This window comes from Paroedura picta, chromosome 8 (genome assembly GCF_049243985.1).
Source record: "Paroedura picta isolate Pp20150507F chromosome 8, Ppicta_v3.0, whole genome shotgun sequence".
Taxonomy (NCBI): domain Eukaryota; kingdom Metazoa; phylum Chordata; class Lepidosauria; order Squamata; family Gekkonidae; genus Paroedura; species Paroedura picta.
The window spans coordinates 29,188,563-29,212,337 of NC_135376.1; the positions used below are offsets into that span (position 1 = coordinate 29,188,563).

Sequence of the window (23,775 nt, forward strand, 5' to 3'; positions counted from 1 at the left end):
TCATCAATGCAAGTGTCACAAGGTGGGTTCACACTGTCATAGACGTGAACTCTCTCAGTTCATTAATAAAAAGAAAATATTTGTTTGATATTGCTGCTTGAATTAAGTAGGTTATATAAGCCCCATTGAATAAAATAGCATTTGCTTTTGCATAGACTTGCTTAGGATCTGTCCCTATGGAAACTCAATCTGAGGCTGAGAAAATCCTCATTCCCTGAAGTGGGTGGAACTGTTGCATTTCAGTGCTTTGACATTTTGTCAAAACTGGTGCCTGGGTAAAGTGTAACTTTTAGTTAGTACAACAGTCACCGCTTTGGAAACATTCCCTCTGAATTATGTCAAAGAGAATTCCAGTTTCTTTAATCTAACTCATCCGTATCATCAGCACCAATAAACTAAGCTACTTCAGACTCCAGACTCCAGTCTTGCCAAGAGTTGGCATTATGCTTGGCGCCAAGTAACTTATTATAAACAATGAGTAGTTCAGGCCTACATGTGTGTGTATTCTTGCAGGAGGGATGTGAATGTGTGTAGCTGGCACCAGGGTTTTTGATCCTGCTGCTGCATTCTGAACGATGAACTCTGAAAGCCGAAGTATGAAATAACATCATAATAATGTGTTTATTAGTGCCTTGGCAAGGCATGAATAATTTGAAAAACATTCTAGTGAAAGTAAGGCTTACTTCAGCCAAACTTGCAGAACTGTAGCAAATCTTTTGAGGGACATCTTCACTTCATTGCACTACAAACAACCCCAGGAGAAGGAAGAGCGTGTCAAGATAACTAGCTGTGTCTTGAAGTCATTTTCGAACCTTGGAAAACTGCCCTGCAGTGGGGAACTGAAACTTCTGTGCAAGGCCAGTACAATCTCTCTCTGCATAGTTTACTTTATAATCAATTTATTAAAACTAGTTAGTTTATTGCATCCCTGATTTCAGTAAGAACACTTTGATTAAAGATAGCAATGGGTGAATGCCATCCCCCTCCCCCACTTGTTTGGTAATTGGATGGCTACTTCCAAAGTTACTTGTAGCCATGTGGGAGGCATGTTTATTCATTGTAAGGTTTACTGCCACCCACCCTTCCCACATTCCAAAGGGTCTTATATAAAAGGCAGTGAAAGCAATATTAAATAAAATAATATTTACTGAAACAAAAAATACATATTGGGTCTTAAAGGTGTCACTAGACTCAATCTACCATCGGAATATCTCTTCCTAGGGGAAAAGAGAAGCCCAGTAGTGGCTTCCTGGATGACTTCTGTTCTTTCCTTCCATGCTCCTGTGCCACTGTGAAACTGCAAAATGCTCCTGAATCTCCAGATTTTGTTGTTGCTGTTTCCTGCATACCAGCTGTGTTTTGTGTCATTTTGGGTGTTCCTGAGCCAACCTAAATTTCAGATATAATCTGAGCTCTGGTATATCTTGATCCATGGGACCCAACCAACTACCACCCATTCTTGCATTTCTGGGTAAGGTGGTTGAAAGGGCTGCCACGGATCAGCTCCTGGCATTCTTGGAGGAAGCTTCAGCACTTATCTATAGCAATCTGGCTTCCATCTTGACTATGGGGTACAGACTGCGCTGGTCACCCTGATGGAAGATCTCAGGTGTCAGCTGAATGGGGCAGTTCAGCTATCTTCATGTTGTTAGATCAGTTGGCCACATTTGATGTGGTCGACAATGAGTTATTAGCTCACCACCTCACTGGGGCTGGGATACATGGGACAGCTTTAGTGGCTGATCTCTTCTCTCCTGAACTGGACACAGAAGACTGCTGTGGAGAAAGAGTTGTGCCCCTTCCAACTCCCTTGTGGAATTCCACAAGGGGTGATTCTCTCCCCCATGCTTTTCAACATCCAATTGGTCCTGCATTCTGGGCTGGGCTGTCACCAATATGCGGTTGACATCCAGCTTGGTCTCCTGATGGTCAGCCACCTGTACCCCCCCTCCCCAGAAACATTTGTCAGTTGTTAGGAAGCCATAACTAGATGGCTTGAGCAGAGTCAGCTGAAACCCAACCCCTTCAAGATGGAGGTCCTGTGGCTAGGTAAGAAGGGGCCAGATCAGGAAGTGCACTTTCCCAGCCTGGCCAGGGTGTAGATTAAGAACTCAACCTTGACCAGGAATCTGGGGGTGATCTTTGATGCCTCCTTATCAATGTAGGTGTAGGTCACCAGAGTAGCCAGTGTGGTGTTATACAGTCTATACTAGGAGAGGCTACTAGTGCCCTACCTGTCCTTGGAGCACTTAGACATGGTGATCCATGCGATGGTCACCTCCAGGCTTGACTTTTATAACTCACTCCACACAAGCCTTCTCTTGTCCTTGGCCCAGAAATTGCAGCTCATACAGAATGCAGCTGCTAGGGTCACCACAGGAACATCTTGGAGGGCCCATATTCATCTGGTGTAGAGGCAGCTGCACAGGTTGCCAGTTGCAACCCAGATCAAGTTCAAAGTTGTGGTATTGACTTTTAAGGTCATCTGCAGTCTGGGACTGTAGTCTGGGACATATCTAAGGGACTGCCTATTACCTTATGCCCCCCGCAGGATCCTTAGCTCTGTGGGTGCAAAATTTCTTTTGTTTTGCAGCTAGGATCCTGGTTTCACTTCCTTCTGTATACTATGCAAATATGTCCAATGATGCAGAGTGCAAAACAGCTAATGTTGTTTCCATAAAAATTAGATGCGATGCAAGAAAATCAGAATCAGGCAAACTTATCTGCTTTTCTTTTGTTTTGCAGCAAGGATCCTGTCAGCCATTGCCTATATCAAAACCCATGTAGAGGTCACTGAAACCTGCTCCTGTGCCACTACATGGCACATCCGAGCTGGGCAGGTCAGAGTAATTGTCAGTTCCTCACTATTTGTGCTAACCTGAACTCATAAAGGGTCTTCTCTTCAGTTGAGACGGCCACCAGGAAGTATAGCATGAAATGATTAAAAGCAGTTTGAGGACTGTGAAAGAAATATGAATCATGAAGAATAATAAGAAATTAACAAAAAATGTGCTAATCTGATATGAGTGAGTGAATAATCCAGGAGACAAACCAATACAATATCCACTCTTGCACTATTGTTCCAAAGCAATATGGGAAATGGAAAAAGCTAAGATTATGTCCTAAATTACACTTGTGCTGTGTTCATGATTCTCTGCCATGTGTAGATGCACAAGTTTTCATATGTCATAAAAGAGCTACCTAACTGCTTTAAACCATTCTAAATTCCTCCAAACAACTGCGGAGGGCTGTTTTAAACAAATAAATTATTATCTGCAAATAACAATAACGATCTTAGCAACGTGATCAGCCACATTTTGCTGTCTCCTTGTTGGTTTCCATAAGTGGAAATTCCTGTTTCTCTGCCACACAGAAGCATGCAGTTTTGGAAAATGGAAGATTATACCTGTAATTTATTCAAGATGTGGAAAGACAAGCCCCATCCCCCTGGGATCAGATAAACTATAAATATAAAAATACGAAATCTGTTGGCCTGTGCGTTCATTTCATTTCAGCTGAACAATAATATAACATTGGTGGTCACCAGTTGTCGCTTAGATGAGTATCGAGAGTTTTAATAACTCTGTCAAGGACTTAATAAGTGCGGGATAACTTTGTGAAATACTTCAAGTGGACTAGAATCCATCTATTTATTCTGTGTAAAAATAGCCATGTTCACTGTGAAAATGCAGTCTGACAGAAAGTTGGTCTCTTTCCTTTCCCTCATTCTTCAGCTTCATATGAATGACTGAAAGATTCTTCTTCTGTGGAATAAAGACATCAGTGAGTTTACTTGAAGTTCATACTTTAATTATATCCAGATCATGAACCATTAGGAGTCAACGAAAGTTTTGTTGTTATTCAGTCTCAGGGAAGAACTAGATGTTATAGAAGTCTCTTGGTTGTTGCCAAAGACAGCACTCCACATCTCTTCATCATTTTTCTCCCGCAGCATCTGGCGAAAAGGAAATGTGATACCATCATACTCAGAGTCTTCCCACCTTTGCTCCACTTCATTGGCTAAAGCAATAGGGAAGCAGGGAAATTCAAACTATCACAACGTCCCATCACAGACTTCATTTTAGCAGATCTCCTGGGAACTGCTGTTGTGGTGAGGACATTTTCATATGTCTGTTCCTGCTTCAGCTAGAGGGATGCCTCCCCAAACTGAAATCTGGTCATTATGCTGCATTTGAGAAATGTTGGGTGCAAACAGACCACCATGTTAGCCTTTTGTGGCTAATAAAATAAAACGAAAGTCTGGAGGCACCTTTAGGACTATCAAGTTACACCTCACTTATTTGGAAATATAAACCAAAGATCATACCAGGAATCCTTCTTATGGGGAAGATTGCAAGGGGGGAGGAGTAGAGGCCAGGAGGTTTGGTGTGAACTCTCTCATGAATCTTTCAAGTGCAGATTCTCTGTGTAATAGGCAATAGGGTAGAATCATAGAATCAGAGTTGGAAAGGACCTCCAGGGTCATCTAGTCCAACTCCCTGCTCAATGCAGGAACTCGCAACTACCTGCCCACCCCTGCCTGGAGGGGCTGGGATGTGGAGGGGCCCTGGGTGAGCATGCACATAGCTATGCTTCCCAGACATATCCTGCATGATCATGCCGCTTCATCTGTGAGAAAGTAGGCCAAGGGTCAAATCACATGGGATGCTGGAGTTCCAGGAGAATTCCAGATATATTTTTGGCACTAAAAACAGCAGTAGCGGAAGGCTATTAATGTGGATCAGAGCTGCAACATTTGGGAAGGACAGTTTAACTCTTCTACCTATGTCATTTCTGTAAGTTCTCCCGTGCCCCACCCACCACAGTAAACTCCAGGGGAAAAAATGGCACAATATGTGCCTATATTCTTCCCTAAAGAAGCTGAAAGCAGTCATAGGTGGGGGGCACTTTTAAGAAAGACATGTGGGGTGAGTTAATTTCTCCTTCCTTACTGCCTCTGCTCCAGTCCATATTGCTCCTCCTTGAAACTTCTTTTAGGGACCAACATGAATTCCAATCACGAACTCCATTGTGATGTACAGATTGGTTTTAAGAAGCCTTTTTTTTTTTGTGGAGAAAAAGACATGGAGATGTGACAAATCACCCATGAAATAAACAAGACTATGACAGATGGTCTATTCTAGAGGAGGACAGAGTTAACAGGTTTTGGGTTGTTGTCAAAGATAAAATTATGAATTTTAAACAATATTCCCCAAACCAGAAGTGCTTGCTTGAGACAAGACATCTGGATCCCATGTCACAAATGAGCAATGATTGCCCATTTGCTGGACTATAAAACTGGTCATCTGGTAATGCCCTTAGACCGACTACCCCTTGAAGTTAATGGCTTTGATGGTGGCTGGGTCAGGCTCATAAAACATCTCTCTCTTTTTTAATACAATGAAAGTGTTATGCCCTGAAATATTGCCCATTATTTCCTTCTCACGGGTTCTTGCTTGTATAGTATTACTTAAAGAATTTTTTTGAAAAATGTGTTCATTTCCTTTACTTAAGCTCCGAGACCTCCTGGGAAGTCACAAGGGGCATTACTAGTTGACTCAAAAATACTTTTGTAGAAAAATCTGAGCCTTTAGCTCACTAGTCTGATTCAGTGAGAATGGATTAATCTGATTTTAATAAATATGTAGTTAAGGAAACCTGTATGGCCAGAATCTTATGTAAAATAGTGTTTACAAATTTGTTCCATTCAGATGAGAACTGGAGTGCTAGGCTGGAGAGATATCTACTAAATAGCTAATGGGGTTGACAAGCATTCATTCCTGATTTCTTTTTTTAAAAACACACCTTAGAACCACCTCCCAACATCTCAGCATAGGAACAGGTCAAAGTTTCTAATCCTTTACATCTACCCAAATGGAATCATGTCTTCATTTATTTCAGTGGAAGCAACTTCTGAAGTGGCTCAGTTAAATAAATGGTCTTCTTAACAGAGCTTCTCTTGGGCTGGACCTTGTCCATGATGTTGATCGTGTCCTATTTGCTTCTCCCCTATGCACCCTAAATAAGCCACTATGCTGCTTTAAACAATTTGATGCAGTCTGCACCTCTTCTTAGCTACATGTTTTAGAAAACAGTATAAGGCAGAAAAAAACATAATCCTGAATTTTATTCCACTGTGCTCGGGAGGAAGAAGAAAGGAAAGGATTTCCTCCAAGCTTGGTCTAATAAGAGTCTCATTTCCTGCTTGATTTTAAGCTTCTGTGGCACATTATCTCAAAATCTTGCTCCCTCCTGCCTATTACTGAAGTATGTCCATCTGAAACATGTGTCGGTAAGCAATGAGATCCTCTACGATGACAAAAGGGCAGGGGAAGAAAAGGAAAAAAAACTCACCCCATTTTAGGAAAAACATATTTCAAACAAATGCCGATGGGGGAGAGGGGGAAAGAAAGAGAGAGAGAGAACCAAAACAAAAACTGCTTTCAATGAAATGAATGACGTATTATACTACTATGACTGCAGAAACCAGGAAACATTTGGATTTAATTCACATTTGGATGCAGTTCTCTAAAGTTCAGCTGAATGTAAGTCTTCAAGCAAATGAAGTTCATTTCCTATCCACTGGCTTGGCAAAATAGATGTTTTTTTCCCCAAAACTTCTTTAGTATTGCATCTTCTTCAGCCATTTTAGGTTTTCCCTTTCAGTTTATCTTTCCTAGCAAAATCTTTGATTTGTGTGGAATTCCCATACTGATTCCGCACGAGGCTGCTGCTGGGAGTTTGCTACGGGGCCGTGTGCCCTGCCACTTCTTGGTTCTCCATGGGGGATGTTTTTGGGTGGTGCATCAGGTCCATCCCAGGTTACTACCTCCACAGCGAGGCAGCCAGGACAGAATTGTTCTGCTGCCCAGTGGGGACGGTGGGTTAAAAAAAAATGCACAAATGTGTAATTGCATGCAAATAATAATTAAAAAATGCCCCAGTTGGCCTTACACTGCTGTGAAGTGCCATGGAGCCAAGTGGGGCATTTTCTGTCTCCTCCGGAACACTGTAGGATGGGTCCAAATGGGCCTGTGGTGGGATAGGCCCTGTTGGTCCCTGCGGTAGACCGGAAAATGCAAATATTTCCATATTCCCTTGCCATGGGGCAATGGAGGCCCTAAAAAATGCCAGGCCCGGGAGGGGGTCATGCTGGTGCAAGCATCGTGTGGCAGCGGGGATTAGCCCTGCTGCTGTATGGGTGCTGGCCTGGCCTTTTCCGCCCATGAGGAATCAGTCCCAGAGAAACTTCTCTAGCAGTATAGGAGCTTTCTGCTTCCTTTGTTAGTTCCCTTGATATTCTACTGGCCAGAAATCTCTCTCCCCACAGTCTATCCTTCTACCCTAGCAATCTGCCGCTACTTAGTTCTGTCACTTGTCCAGACCGTATTATGTCTTCCTCCAGAATTAACCACTGACACTACTAGTATGAGCTTTGTTTCAGATTGTCCACTTTCTCACAAGCAGAATTTCTCAAGGAGGTTATCTGTCCCTATATGGTAAATGGATTTTGTCCAAGTAAGATGTGATTTCAAAAGTTCCTCCTCATATTTCAGATTTCAAGGGAACATTGAAGAGTTATGCAAAAAGCTGGGATTTTCCTTTCCAAACTGTCATATCTTACAGTGGTTACTTCTGGTTCATGGAAAAAATGTTTACCAATTCTGCATACCGTTGTTCTCTCTGCTATTATATGCTTTTATCATAGCATTCTATATAATATGCATTTACTAGTAAAAAATGTATGGTATGCTGCCTCTACCTAGTAACTCTAGATTTCATTATTATGGAAAAATGCAAAGACAGATGAATCATATCTGTGTGTGTTTGTGTACGAGCGTTGTTTTCTTAGCAAACAGAAAGACTTTTCATGTCAGAGTACAGATTAGTGGCTCATGGAACTGCATTTATGACATCCCCCCCGCCCCCCCAAAAAACTTATGTATTGTACTGCAGAATGACAAATGTTTAAAGTACAGTATTTTTGATAGCATGCTATGAACATTTAGAAACTACATGCTCCAGAAGAAGGGAAGGTGATTGTAAGCAACTTCGTAACTCCTTTGGGTAGTAAAACCTGGGGTGCAAAAAGCCAGCTCTTCGTCCTCCTCGTCCTTTATTCATTATGTTCAGATAAAGTAGAGATGAATGTATTTTAATTGTATGGCAACTGCCATGGCAACTCTACCAAAGTCTGGCAAGGGTTGTGGCTGGAGCTGCTCAGGGCAGCAGGAGCCCTGGCAGGGGATCCCTCCCCCAATCCCCCACTGGCCCATAGTCCCAGGCCCACTGTCCTCCCTTCCCTACTATGCTTACCGGGCTGGAACTTCTTCCAAGTGGAAGAAGTTGGAGGGGGATACAACCAGGGGCTGGGGACATCCTTCTTGATTGGCTGTTTGTTGGATGGACAGCCAATCAAGAATGGGACAGCCAGGATAGCCAACCTGATTGATGGTTAGGTGGTGAGTCCTGTCTCCTCTCAGCAGATTTATACCTCCATTCCCGTGAGATAGCCTAGGCTGAGAGAAAGTGACTCAAGTACACTCAGAGAGTTTCCATGGCCCAGTAAAGGTTAGGAGCTTTGTCTCTTAGATTTTTGTCCAATACCAGATAGTTAGAACCAATGCTGGAGGGCATTTGTCTGTGGCACCCATATTTACCTGCAGGAATTCCACTCTTAAGATCTTGGAAGGAATGGCAGTGGCAACACTGTCCTTATCCTTGCGTAAGGAGAGAGCCCAAGACAATAGACAAAGGCAACGAAGGCATTCTTTTTCTCCAAAGCCAAATTTACCCATGCCCTCCCACAGGGAACGTGACAGTGACCAGGAAACAGAATGCTGGTTCATACCTAGTGTGCAGAATCCATAACTCCCCTCCTCACAAAGTCTATTGTAAAGTGAATATAAAATCACAGCATCACGCAGTATAGAATAACAGATAAGCCATTTTAAGAAAACAGCCTTAATAACTATTTTCAAAAAATTGGCAGCTTCCTTTGTAATATCAGGGTCATTCAAACCATAATGGTCATGAAAGTTAGTAGCAGGCTTTAGAGCAAGCATATTTCCAAATGCCATATGAAGGTGGCAACCAAGTGGGAGTGTCAATGCACACCTTGTGAGTTTGCCAGAGATAGCTGACTGGTCACTGTCAGAAGCTGGCTGCTGGATTTGGTGGCCTGATTCAGTGAGGCTCTTCATACTTCTTAAGGGTTTCCCTTAATTTAATATGCATTTCAGGAAAGATACATTTTGCGACTATTTTAATCTAAAGTACTAAAATATCTGATAGGCTGTTAGCATGGCTTTTGGAACCATTTCAAACGCTGTTGTGAACCCACATTATAGGCGAGTTTAATGCCATTTAAAATATGTGCTTTTTTTTCAGCAACAGAAGAAGAAAATATATATTTTCCAGTCCCAGAACTTGTTTGCCAAGTTTCAGCCCAAAGCAAATTTTTATGGCTGAGTTACAAACCTCTGAAAATAGGGGTTTATAATGGAAACACTGACACAACGTTAACTATAGTGGCACAAACCGGGCAGCTATAATATACACTAGAAATAGAAAATAAGATTAGAGATGACATTTTGGACATGGGGCCTTCTTCAGGCTGTGGGAAAAATAACGTGTGCTATTTTTTTCCACAGCCTGAAAAGAGCCTCCTGGACTAAGTGTCACCTCAAATCCCATTTTCCATTTCTACCATATAGTTAATTCACCCCTTTTATTAGTTAGTTTTGAAATTGTTTTTAAAGTGCAACCTTAAAAATCATATTACAGTGTCCTCAGCTGGAGAAATCTGAGGTTGGTGGGATAACCTCAAAAGATGGTTTATAGCTCCTGGTATTTTTAATAGATGTGAAAAAGTACTTCTGAGCTGGGTGCATAATTACCTTGTGGAACTCAATGCCACAGTTTGTAGCGATGGCCATCAGAAAAGGGGGTTTAAAAAGAAAATGAGACCAATTAACGGGCATAGGAACCACCATATTCAATGATAGATACAACTTTGAACAACAATTGCAGGTTTCAACAACAGAAGTCTATGCAGAAGGCCCTGCTTGTGGGACTTTTGGGGCACTTGTTTGGCTACAGTGCGAAAGAAGACAATCTATTTGTGCTGTAAAATCAACTTGTTGACCATGGACTCTTGTATATAGAACAGAATCTCTGAGTATACAGATCAGTTCTGTCTGCTGCTATAAATGACTGCATTATACATGGAGTTGCCAGCTCTGTGCTAGGAAATTCCTGGAGATCTGAGGTGTGGAAACTGGGGAGGATGGGTTTTGAAGAGGGATCTCAGTGGGGTATAAAGCCATACAGTCCATCCCAAGCATCCAAAGGGGCTGATTGTTGCCGACTAGAGAACTGTTGTAATTCCAGGAGCTCTCCAGGTTCCACTGGGAAGATGGCAACCTCAATAATTAACTACATTAAATAATTCCCATTCTCTGCTTTAGGATGCTTTGGGCTGATCCTGCGTTGAGCCGGGGGCTGGACTAGATGGCCTGTATGGCCCCTTCCAACACTATGATTCTAAGATTCTATGATTCTATGATTCTCTTCCACAGAGACTCTGTAGTGTGAATACGCTGGACCTTTGTGGCACCACTGAAGTTAAAAGCAGTGGGTCATTACAAGGATATTCATTCTGAAACTAGAAAACTTTGATAGAAACTATAGAATCTTTACTTTGTATTGCTGAATTGGTATTTTGTATATTTGTGCAAAATCAAGTAAGGAAAAGCCCACCGGAAGAAGTCAAATGTAAAAAGAATACTGAAAGAACAATTCATCTGAAATGTTGAGGCTTTGCCTGAATAGCCTTCAAAGTTAAGGAACAAAGCTCCAGTTTGCGTTCTCGGTGTGTCGTGGTTAGGTGGAACTAAGTATGGTACCCTATGGTGACAAGACAATGGGGAGAAGGGTTTGATCTCCAACATAAATGTCCTTTTTGAAAAACAGTTTGATCCTCCAAAATGTGCTGCATTTCCTTTTATTATGAAGATGGCAATTGTCCTTTCTTTCCATTGACATTTTTAAAAATTCAGTTTTTAATACATCATTTGGTGAATGCAATATGTTATGAACATTTTCATTCACAAAATACAATATTAATAATTAATTAAAGACCCCCTCCCCATTCCCTTCCACTGAGACTCTGTGGCACTTGTATAACAACATCTTGGAAAATGGTTATTTTCTTTTGGCTGTCATGACATTCTGGGCTTTCTGTCTAGTGACACACACTGATTCCAGTTCCACAATACAGCTTTTGTTAGGGGAGTAAAAAAAGAAGGTCTCACAACACAAGAAACACTATTTAGACCTGTTTTCAATATAATAGTTCTAGCATCAATGGAACAAGACTGGAATATGAGTCATTTAGAATGGCCTTTGCCTAATGGGATAAAATATCGTCAAAATGATACTTGACCTATATCCTCTTTAAAAACAAAATAAAACGTACTGAAACATTTAAATTACAAAAATACAAAGTAGTACAATTTTGTAAATATACATAGCAAGCAAGGCTCAGAGGAATGTTATGAAATGGGAATACCACAATGAAATTCATACCTTTCCACAAATTTTTGATTTGAAATATTAATAGACATCAAACCTAGAAAGAACAAAAACATGTATTACAGATACAAATGAGTACATATCAATAAAGCATCAGATAGTCCATATATATGATACGAAATTACACATCTGTGATAGATGAATCAATAGATGTAATGGGCTGGATCTCACTGAAATTGTCTGCTAATGGAAGGAAAGTGATTTCTGCCAGCTCCTCCCTCCCATGACAGTTCGTTGGCTCCCCCTGCACACTCATCCTGTTCGATTCCTTCTTCCTGGGAGGAGCATTTCGGGGATCAATTTATGCCACATGAGGAGGAGGCAACCAAGTTCCATTCTGTTGATGGATGTCCCTTTTTCTAGTGGAGTTTTACCAAGGGGTCCAAGCCATACATATAGACAAAGTGGCTAAAAGAAGGCTAGTGATCCATAGAATGATTTCATTGTATGTGCTAAGTACAGTTAGTTTTCTTTGATGATTATTGTATTTTCACTTACAGATTGCTTATATAATTGTTGTGGAAGAAATATGAAGAAGTTCAGGAACCATATAAGCAGTGATTGTTTCTTTCTTTAAAAAGTAAAAGAAAAAGAAAAAAAAACAATCCAATCCAGTCAATCTTTAGTTTATCACCATTGCTTCTACAGTAACAATATAAAACGTTGTATTGGGCTATGCAAGGTATCCTATCCTATCAGGCTGAAGTTGCAAGTAAGAATCCTTAAGAGTCAATAGAGTGACTGGGTGCTGATGAGCCAAGCCTGGGGATCCACCGATACTGAGGAGGGACTAAACTGACAAGCCAAGCTGAGGGATCCAGAAGTAACCAAAGAAGAGCTGAGCTGACAAGCTGAAGCTCCATTTCTAGAGAAACATTTCAACTCTTAAAAAATTATTGAAGCAGCAGGCCATGCATATATCACATTTTGAAAATGAAAAGCAAAGACAGACAAAAATTACATTTCAGAGAAGTGTGAAGTCATGAGCGGTCAAAATAGGAATGATATTGGTGTTGTTACTGCAGCAATTTGTATAGCAAGAATTGTGTTCTTCCAATGAATCCTTGTAATGCAGTTCTGCAACATGACTGTTATGCTTTGCGTTTTGCAAAAGGTTACAGCAGTAGTCATTCTGTCATATGATCTCCAGGACTATCAGAAGTACTCAAGAAGCCTTACAGAGAAAGTTAGAATCCCATGAGTTCTGATGATAGGCTAGAACTTTTCTCTGTTCTTCTTAATGCTACAGATGTTTCTCTGTATTAGTATCACCAAACAACAGTACAGAAAATGAAACTTGGAGCCATGAAGAGTTACTCAACATAACTCTGGTAACTGACCTTCTGAGACATTAATGGAAACTGATGGAGCCAATATCAGAAAGACATTGGCTGGCTGCAGGAATAATTTTTTGAAATGATAAAAAAATGTATTCAAGACAAGCAAAGGTTTCTCAAGAAAAGATTGATATTGCAAAAGGCAGAAGACAAGGCTGTCCTATCTCATTATTATTTAATCTGGTACTAGAAGTCCCAGCTACAAAGATCAGATCCAGGAATTTCTGGTCTTCAAACAGATGGAGAAGAATTTAAGATTAGAAGCTATGCTGATGACATTGTAGTAATGATAATCAAACCTGGAATGTCCGCGCCTAGACTGATGAACTGCTTAAATGACTTTGGAATGGTATCTGAAGAAGAACAGTTGGTTCTTATATGCCACATTTCTCTACAAGAAGGAGTCACAAAGCAGCTTACAATTACCTTCCCTTTCCTCTCCCCACAACAGATACCTGTGAGATAGGTGAGGCTGAGAGAGCCCTGAAAGGACTGCTCAGTCAGAACAGCTTTATCAGTGATGTGACAAGCCCAAGGTCACTCAGCTTGCTGCATGTGAGGGAACGGGGAATCAAACCCGGCTCACCAGATCTGAAGTCGGTGCTCCTAATGACTACATCAAGCTGGCTCTCTGTTATAAAATAAACAAAGACTAAAATTGTACTACAAGGACAAGTTGAGAGAATTAACAAGACTGATTGGATGGCCAATCAGGGACAAGGCATCCTACCTGACTGGCAATTAGGCAGTGAGTCCCAACTCCCCTTCCCATTTTATTTATATATTCAGATCAGATGGTAAGCAGAGATATGGGTTAGGTTTTCCTTAGATTAAGCTTTATCACCACACAACTGTTTTAACATGTATAACAGAATAGATCAAAGACCCACTGAAAAGAAGCTTGAAATATGAAGAAATGGGCTCCATTCAAAATGTGTGTAATTTATTATGGCCAGCAAAAAAAAAAAAAAATCCAGATGGTATCAAATATGGAAAGCCAGCTTTCTGAAGATATGGGGAAAGTATAGAGAAAGGATTAGTCTGAAAGCTTCACAATTAAAAATTATCATTGAAAAGATATCAACAAGCTAGATTTTTTGTGTATTCAAAACCAGGCAGATAAAGAGAGGAAAATGAAAAGTTGACAGCAGATACAAGAAGAAGAAAAAAAAAAGTAAATTGGCTCACCTATATGCAATGGACATATAAGATGAAAAAAGAATTATAAGAATCCCGAGGAATTCTGAGAGACCAAACTGAATTTGAAAAGTTGATAGTGCAAGACCAATAGCATCTTTTGAGCAGAATTTATAAACTTTCACCCGAATATGAAACTGAGTCAGAACAAGGGAAAATGTGCATGATAAAGTGGATGCAAAAACTTTGGTGTGACTATTAATATGAAGGAATGGGAACAATTATTGTGTAAAAAGGTGAAATTGATGAAATGACAGACACATCATCAAAATTAGTATAAGATCTTTTTAGGTGGTATTTAACACCTAAGGTTATTATCAAAATGTCCAAACAAACTGATGTTAAATGTTGGAAATGTCAAGATGCTATTGGATCTTTTTTCCATATGTAGTGGAAAAGTTTTGGATACAAGTTCACAATAAATTGAAAACTACCTTTTAACACAAGTTTCTATTATACCCCAAATATATGTTGTTAAGCATTATACCCACAGGTATACCTAAACAGGGTGCTTTGTAACTTGTGAATTCCTGATGAGTGTACAGGGAGAGGGAAGGTCCCTGCCCTGGGACTGCCTCTCTTGGGGATACTCCAACAGGTGGCTAGAAGTAGCTTCAAACCCATTCAATAAATTTCTTCTGTTCATGTTATGTAGAATCCAACTCAAATATTTGTTTTAAATATTGCATTTACTTTATTTAACTGTTTTGATTTGACTTTTGATTGGCTTTAAAACAAATTATGGCATTTTAAAATAAAATCACCATACTACTATATCTACTGGCAAAGCACTGAAAAGGGAGACTTTTGGTTGGCATAATTTTTGAAGCAGCACTAGCCAGAATAGACAATCATGTAATGGCAGATCTAGCCTGGGACTGAGTACCACTACCACCTATCAGGACACTGTGAAAATGTTCTGGTAAGGAATCTGACAGCACCATTTAAGGATTATACTCTTAGTCATATTATTTACTTCTCATGCTACTACAATAGTCAGTGCTAAGAGTGGGCTAGATATTGCAGTGCATTAATTATTCATTGAATCTGCTATAATTACTTATCCATGTCCAGAGGGCTGTGGATATTGGGTGGCTTTTTCAAGACATAATCAGACTGATATCAGATTAAAAGGACATCTGAATGAATACACGGCTGAAACATAACAGGGTGATATGGTATTGCATTGTAATAAACACAGGACCTCAAAGCATTTGTCTTCAAATCAAGGTGGATGATCCTGAATATCCATTTACATGAGTCTTTCAAGAGGTGGTGGTATAGAAATCTAACAATAAAAGAAATAAACTTTTATTTATTCAATAGCCATAAATTTATATAGAGAAATTAAGAGAGAGGGATATGAACAAGGGATTCCTGTAAAAAATATTTCCTAAAGACTGTTCGTGGTTTTTTTCTCTTTCTGATACTAATCTACATACCCCCCAAATACAGTGTTTCTTGATGACAAATTCATTCATTCTTAAAATATGGCCACTTAGTTCACTAGTCTTTCTAGTCACATTCCTAGTCTTGATCAGAAGACTGATAGTGAACGAAGCTGTAGAAGAAATAAAACTTAGCCCACCAGGGATTTTGTAAAAAGTTTGGAAAGACTTGGTGCCTTTTGGCCCCTTCACACACCAGTGTAACAATGGATCTTTTTCCATTCCATTTTTTTAGCTCATCACTACTTAGTCCCTGGACTGATTCTTTGGCATCTGGACAGGACAGGATACTGAGTGTTGCAGAATCCCTAGAGCTAAATTGATGATGACTCTGTCCTGCAATAGGGTATCACTGCAGACCCATTCCACTGGGCCATCAGTATGCCTTGATTTATTGTTTTCCCCAGTGTTTTATCATTCCATAATGTTAACTGTTATTAAAGGTAAAGGTAAAGGTATCCCCTGTGCAAGCACCGAGTCATGTCTGACCCTTGGGGTGACGCCCTCCAGCGTTTTCATGGCAGACTCAATACGGGGTGGTTTGCCAGTGCCTTCCCCAGTCATTACCGTTTACCCCCCAGCAAGCTGGGTACTCATTTTACCGACCTCGGAAGGATGGAAGGCTGAGTCAACCTTGAGCCGGCTGCTGGGATTGAACTCCCAGCCTCATGGGCAAAGCTTTCAGACGGCTGCCTTACCACTCTGCGCCACAAGAGGCTCTAACTGTTATTACTGTATTACTATAAACTGAGTTATCTGTATTGTTCCTGTTTGATGTAAACCGCCCTGAGTGTTAGGGGAGGGTGGTATATAAATAAATAAATAAATAAATAAATAATGCCACTCCAAATAGAAGTAATGCTGGTTGGGAAGGCTGAGGTCTTGAAGGACATTGTGCCCCAGTCTTTGATGTGGTTCGGTTGACATTTGCTGACTTAGTTAAGAACCTAGGGCAGGGGTAGTCAAACTGCGGCCCTCCAGATGTCCATGGACTACAATTCCTATGAGCCCCCTGCCATCAAATGCTGGCAGGGGCTCATGGGAATTGTAGTTTATGGACATCTGGAGGGTCGCAGTTTGACTACCCCTGACCTAGGGGTTACACTGGATCTGACACTGTTATTAGAGGTGCAATGCAATGCAAAAAGACATTATTTAGCCTGGAATATGCCCGCCTACATTTACTTGGCTGATCTGGTTGTGTGGTTACCTCAAAGCTAGGTATTGCAATGTGCTCTACTTAGGTTTGCCCTGAAACACAATTTGAAAGCTCCAGTTGGTTTAGGTTGCTGCAGCTTAGATACTACCAGGCACTAGGCAGAATATACATTTCAAACCCATTCTGTAAACCCTCCATTGATTACAGATCAGTTACTGAGTTCAGTTCAAGGTTCTGGTCACCATCTATATAATGGTGTTCATTCATCTGAGCAAAGCTTTTTAAAGGTTCCATCCTGAAAATTCGTAAGATCAAGAGCTGCACATTCTGACTACCCCTGCCATAGATAGTGTGAAGTTTGCATTGTTTTCTAATTCTGTAATCCTAGTCCTATTGCATTATTCATTGGTTGTCTTATGATGCCTGATTGTACGGGTTTATATCTTGTAATATACCTTGAGTCTCAGCAAGAAAAGAGGTACTGTAAATAAAATAATTTCCTCTTATAGCAATACTTCAATAGAAGTGTTGTCTTCCTTCTAATCTTTGTATTGTTCTTCTTTCTTCTCCTCCTTCAGTTGCACATCAGCTGGATCTAAAAATTCACGATGATTCCGTGAATGACCTCTTGGATGTATGTGCTTGTGCTATATCATAAACATATGAGGTTCTGAAAATTCTCGGGGGCAAAAATGCAAAGGCTCTCAGACAACACCATTTCTAGTGATAAAAGATATTCTGGAAGGGAAAAAATCCCTCCCTAATTAGTGAGTTCTTCAAAACATGGGCAAGGTGAAGGGGGAAAAGGAAAATACATAAAATGTTGGCTGCAGAATCTAGCTTTTTTCTTTGACCTGCTCAGTTTTTTGAGAAGTATTCCTGCTGTCACTTTTACATCATTCTATCAATGCTGAAATTTGCTGATAAAAGACTAACATTGGAAATAGAAGCACTTCCCACCTTGAGTTTTATATTTGTTACTGTCAAACAACATTATGAGTGTTCTTCTAGCCTTTCACTGTGTAACAAAATTTGATAGGTTAGCAGCTTCTGATAGCGTCATGGCTTAAGGCTGGTCATAGCTTCACTAAATAATGGGCTGCTAGAATGCTGACTTTATTAAGTCCACAAACTTTTCTTACTCTCTCAAGGTCTTCCAAATTAGAGGTGCATTGAAAATAACATTAACTTCATGAAAGTTATAAAGATGTTATTAGAATTACATTCAATAATGGCTAGGATTCCATAGGTATGATCACACATAAGGGAATCAGTTACTGATGGTCAATCCCCTGATTTGAGACTGAGCTTGCCACACTGAGCTATTTTTACTCTCAAATTCAAAATAAATCAGCCCACCACCATTGAAGTTCGTAAACAACATTGTACTCTTTCCTTCCTAGCTTTCCTAGAAACTCTCAATCCACCCGAATCCTTCTTCCCTCATTAATTCAAATGTTTATATCCCACTTTTCTTTAGCCTCAAGGTGACTTGTAATGAAAACATTACAAGTTAAAACCAAAATACAATTACAGACTCCAAGTACCAGGCCAGATTCCTGCTGGTCATGCATGTATGTTATGTGTCTTCAAGCTGCTTCTCACATATGGTGACTCTATGAATTAATGACCTCCAAAATGTCCTATCATTAACTGCTCTGTTCAGGTCTTGCAAACTAAGTACCTTGACTTCCTTGATTGAGTCAATTTATTTTGTTTTGGAACTTCCCCTTTTGCTGCTACATTCAACTTTTCCTAACATGGTCGTCTTTTTCCAGTGACGTCTTTTTTCCATTCATGTGACAAAAGTGTGATAGCCTCAGTTTGATTTGATCTACAACCCATTTAATAGTCTTTTTGGCAGTCCATGGTATCTCTAAAACTCTCCTCTAAGGCCACATTTCGATTGAATCAAACTTCTTCCTGTCAGCTTCCTTCATAGTCCAGCTTTCACACTCATATATAGTAATGGAGAATGCTATAGTATGTGTTATCTTGATGTTGGTCACCAGCAGCACATCAATATACTAAAGGATGTTTTCTAGCTTCTTCATAGTTATTGTTCCCAGTTTCCATGCCCTTCTGATTTCTTGACTGCACTCTCCCTTTTAGTTGATGATAGAGCCAAGGAATGAATACATCTTTGCAAATTTCAGTCTCTTCATTGTCAACCTTGAAGATGTGCAATTCCTCAGTTGCCATTAAATTTATCTTCTTGATGTTCAGCTCTAATCTTGCATACCCATTTCTTTTAAAATAAACTGCAGCATTTCATGAACCATACAGTTAAAATCTATGCTGTAATCAAAAATTATTTTTCATGCTCCAGTAGCCAATATAAAATACCAATATGATATTTAATGCCTCTTCCTTTTCTGAATCACATTTGAACATCTGGCAATTCTTGATCCATATATGGTAACAATCTTGTAAGATTTTGAGCATCACTTTAGTTGCATGAGAAATTAATGTGATGGTTTGATAGTTGCCACAGTCTTTTATATCTCCTTTTTGGAATTGGAATATAGATTGAGCATTTCCAGCCCGTGGGGCATTGTTATATTTTCCATATTTGTTGATATATTTTTGTTATTATTTTGATAAAAATGTCTATGGTTTGAAATAGCTCTATTGATTTTCCATCTATTCATAAGAACATAACAGAAGCTATGTTGGATCAGGAAAATGGTTGAGGAAAACAATACAGTCCAAAACTCTGTGTCACACAGTAGCCCAAACCCAGGTGCCATCAGGAGGTCGACTAGTGGAGCGAGAACTCCAGAAGCCCTCCTACTATTGCTCCCCAAGCATCAAGAATACTACCTCACACATAATGTTCTATCTATTCCTTGTGGCCAATATCCACTAATGTACATCTGTTCCATATATATGGCCAATCCCCCCTTCAAGCTGCCTATGCTTGTAGCTCCCACCACTTCCTGTGGCAGTCAATTCCAGTGTGCATTACTCTTTGGGTGAGGAAAAACTTCCTTTTATCTTTTCTGAGCCTACTGCTCATTTATTTCATTGAGTTCCTGTATTGTGAGAAAGAGAGAAAAGTACTTCCTCTGCCTTCTCCATCCCTGGTGATTTGTTTCTCCCAACCACTTTGAGTGCAGCTTTGGCTTCACTTTCTAAAATCTCAAGTTCTTCTTCAAAAGATTCTTCTTTGAAGGAATCTGAGGTCCTTTTATCTCTTCTATATAGTTCTTTAGTGTATTGTTCCCACTTTTTCTTTATTTTGTTCCATTTAGTTAATGTTTATCCATTTTGATTTTTCGCCATGCCTAACCGTGCTTTACATTTCCCCTTTGATTTCTAAGATCTTGTGGAATGGGTCTGTTCTGTTGGGTGCTCTCTTCTACTTCTTTATGCTGGTTATTATAATGGATCTCTTTGGCTCTATGTGCCGATCACTGGAATGCTGCATTTAGATTTCTGATTGTGTTTCTGCTGTTCATAGCCCATCAAAAAAATTCTGGCAAATAAACAACCCTTTCAGTGCCTTCTGAGTATATCCATTGAGGGGATTTTTCTTGCCTCTTCAGGAGGATCATTACACACAGAAACTGTTTATGCACTGGAGGTTTCATGCCAGGCTACAGGCTAGAGTTTTAGTCATGGCAGGTTGTCCCACCTCTTCCTGCACCCACACGGGGGATCATTTGGCCCTGTTTGCCTCATCTGCCCCTGATTTGTGTTCCTGCACGAGAGCTGGGGCAGTGAAGTTCCCTGTGTATAAACAGTCAGAGAGAGACATATTATAGCCTGGGCTTCTTATTTTCCTGGTGGCAGCAGCAATGGTGGCAGCAGAAATTACAGTTGGGGAAAGGTCTTGCTGCTATGTCTAACTTACTGGCACCAGGAACACCTGAGTATCATCATATCAGGTGCCCAGGAACTGGTAAATATCACGTTCCCATGGGAAATTAGGCATCTTGGAGAAACTGTTTTCTGCCATGTTCCCTAGTAGGGAGAGAAGAATTCTTTTCTAGCTCAGTATTCAATATGACACACAGAAGAACTATTGGAGAAATGTTGCCTAATTCAAAATAGAGTTGCACATTACAACAACAGTAAGTTTATAGCTCAAATTGGGCAAATACAAGTTTTGGAAATATCTATTCTAGTGAGCAAATAGAACTTACTGCAGGCTGAGCTCATCTCACTCCAGTCTTTGAATGAAAAAAGTGTTCCACAAATGCTAATCATTGCTTAATTTAGGACAACTGTATGGGTCCAGTGTGGAGAGCTTCAGTTTAGGATCATCCCCCTGATGTGTTTATATACCTCAAAATGTACAGAGTCATAGAATCCTGCTTCTCCAAATCTCGTCCTTATTTCCTGCTGGCATACTTCCACAGATAAAGACTGCTAAGCACATTCTCTTAACATAAACAAGTCATTGATTTTCATCAGTAATAATGCTCCTGACTCCTTAAATGTTGCTGATGATCCTTGCAGTTTCCGCTCTGTAATGATTTTAAAATATCTGCTGCATTTTTCATTTGCCTATTACAAATCTGTAACTCTGTACTTACTAAAACACACACACACTGTGTTCTCTCTTGAAATGTTCTCCCTCTCTCTCACCTCTTAAAGACAGTGAAGATTAGGAAGATGATATAAGACTGAGATTAGTGATGAGTGAACTTTCCCAGGTTTAATTTGAGAATCCAGCAAATTATAAGCAACTTCAGAGAGCTTTCTACTTTCTAGAGGGCTTGCAAAGAAGAGCTCTTCCACCAGGTTTATGGTTGGGGCCAGTGCTAGAGCCAATGTTATGGGTCCCCTCTCCTGTTGGAGTGCCTACATCTCGTTGCCAGACATCTGTCCCCTCCCCCTCCATGCTGCCTCTGAAAGTATTCTGTTAGTAATAAGGGTTTCTGCTATCTGGGATTATTGTACTATTGAGTTTTTAATGGGATTTTATGGGCTTTTGTTGTATTACTGAATTTTCCTAAGAAACACTTTTTAATTGCTGTTTTATGTCTTGCATGCATTTAAGTATTGATGTGGAAATATCTACTGGCATACCCCCTCAAATGGATGGGACTACGGATGCGATGTCCACAGAGTGGCCAGTAGATGAAGAGCACAGGTGGCCTTGGTTGGCGAGACCCAGAGCCGAGCTCTGCTCACTGTGCTGCTGCTGCCCTCAGGGTATCATGGGCGGCCTCAGAGGATGAGTGGCAGTGGTGAATGGGGCTCAGCTCTTGGCCTTGCCAGCCACTGAGGCTGCCTTTGCCCTCTAGAGAGCATGGACGGTCTCCAAGAACAAGCAGTGGGGATGGCTGGCGATGCCCAGAACTGAGACCCATCTTCTGTGCTGCTGCTGCCTGTCCTCTGAGGCTGCCCCATCCTCAGGAGAGTGCAGGCAGCCTCAGAGGACAAGTGGCTGTAGAGTAGCGAACGGGGCTATGAGCTTGGACTCGGCCACTGTCACTTGTCCTTGAGGTTGCCCCTGCCCTCAGGAGAGTGCAGATGGGTGGTGCTGGCAGCAGCAGTGCAGTGGGCAAGGCCCAGTGCCTGGACTCGTGCCACTACTCTGGCCATTATATAATCATAGAGTTGGAAGGGAACTCCAGGGTCGTCTAGTCCAACCCCCTGCACAATGCAGGAACTCACTACTACCTGGCCACTCACAGTGACTCCAATTTCATGCCCAGGTGAATCCCCCCCCCATCAAAAATCTCCAGAAGCCAGCCTGGAGGAAACTCACCTACTATCCCACAGTGGCAATTAGTGATTCCCTGGGTGTGCAAGGAAGTGCCACAAGAGATAAATCCTGGCACATCCCTTCCTGTCCACCCACTCACAATCTGCTTTGGGGGAGTTGGGGGAATAACCCTGGTTCCTGTTGTCCAGAGTCACTATCTACAGGCAGATCCTGGAAATGATTTCTGAGTGTCAGAGGGGCAGAATATCTCCTTATTTTTCAACACCTTTAGGTAACGTTCTTCCTTGTGCTGTCGTCTTGTACTGGATTCTCCTTTACTTGGTGATACACCTGTCCCAACTGCCCTCCAAAAAGTGCTCCATGAGTTGTTTCTAAGAACTCTTTACCCTCCTTTTTAGAATACAGTGCTGACAGGTGTTCTTCTAGCTTCTGCACCTTCTCCTCCAGGAGTGCTACTAACTTGCACTTGGTGCATGTATATTTAAAATTACCCTGAGGTAAAAATACAAACATGCCGCAGACAGTACAAATCACAGCCTCAGGTCCACTGCTACCTATGTCACTTCGGTCCATTGCAGGAAGAAGCAGATCCCTTCTGCAAACTCTGTAAACCAGGAGTCCTTTAGGCTTTCTACTTCAATGTGCACGTTTGGCGAGCAAAAGCCTTTTACAGCACAGAGGTCCTCCCAGCAGAGGGTGGAGCTAGCAGTCAGCCTCAGGCAAAACTGCCAGCTAATGTAAATCAGCTCATACAATTAGCTGCAACCCCCCACCACCTAGGCAAGGAACAGACAAAACAACACTCAGCCTCCACTCTCCTGCAACCTATATACCCTCACACTCTGCCCTCACACACTCTAAGTAAGAAAGCAATATTCACCAGTAGTTCCTGGACTGGCACATTCTCCTTCTCCGTGCCTAACTGCTTGTGCTACTGATGTTTCCACATAATGGCTGAGAATCCTGGTGCCGGCACTTTTAATTATAATTCTTTACTGATGTGTCAATTTAATGGTTTTCAAAATATGATTTATTTTGGTGGCCCATATAAGGCGATTTATGTTGGTGGCCAATATAAGGGCAAAGAGATAGGGCACAAATTTTGTTAATAATAGTAATAATCAGTAGCACAATATACAAACCCCTGAGGTTTTGGACCTGACATGTCTCTGGCCCATTCCGCATGGTGGCCACCACACTGGGCCACCAGTGGTGTGGTGCTTTTTACTCTGGCACTAACATGTGTCCCCCCGGGAGACACAGCAGCAGAGGAATGGTTTGGCGGCTGCATCATATGAAAGCAGGGATTAGCCCCGCTTCCCTCTGACCGCTCTCTTGCCTTTTCCGCCTGTGCGGAAT

The 23,775-nt window shown here is 41.0% G+C and overlaps 1 long non-coding RNA gene across 1 annotated transcript in view; it reads right to left on the reverse strand.

The window, feature by feature from the left end:
- Positions 1 to 3,674: 3,674 nt before the first annotated feature.
- LOC143843182 (uncharacterized) overlaps positions 3,675 to 23,775 on the reverse strand; it is a 28,069-nt gene continuing 7,968 nt past the window's right edge. The window contains exons 2-3 of the long non-coding RNA XR_013233485.1: positions 11,590 to 11,632; positions 3,675 to 3,955 (exon numbers count right to left, since the gene is read on the reverse strand). This is a non-coding gene — a long non-coding RNA (uncharacterized LOC143843182). The remainder of the gene's footprint in view (positions 3,956 to 11,589; positions 11,633 to 23,775) is intronic.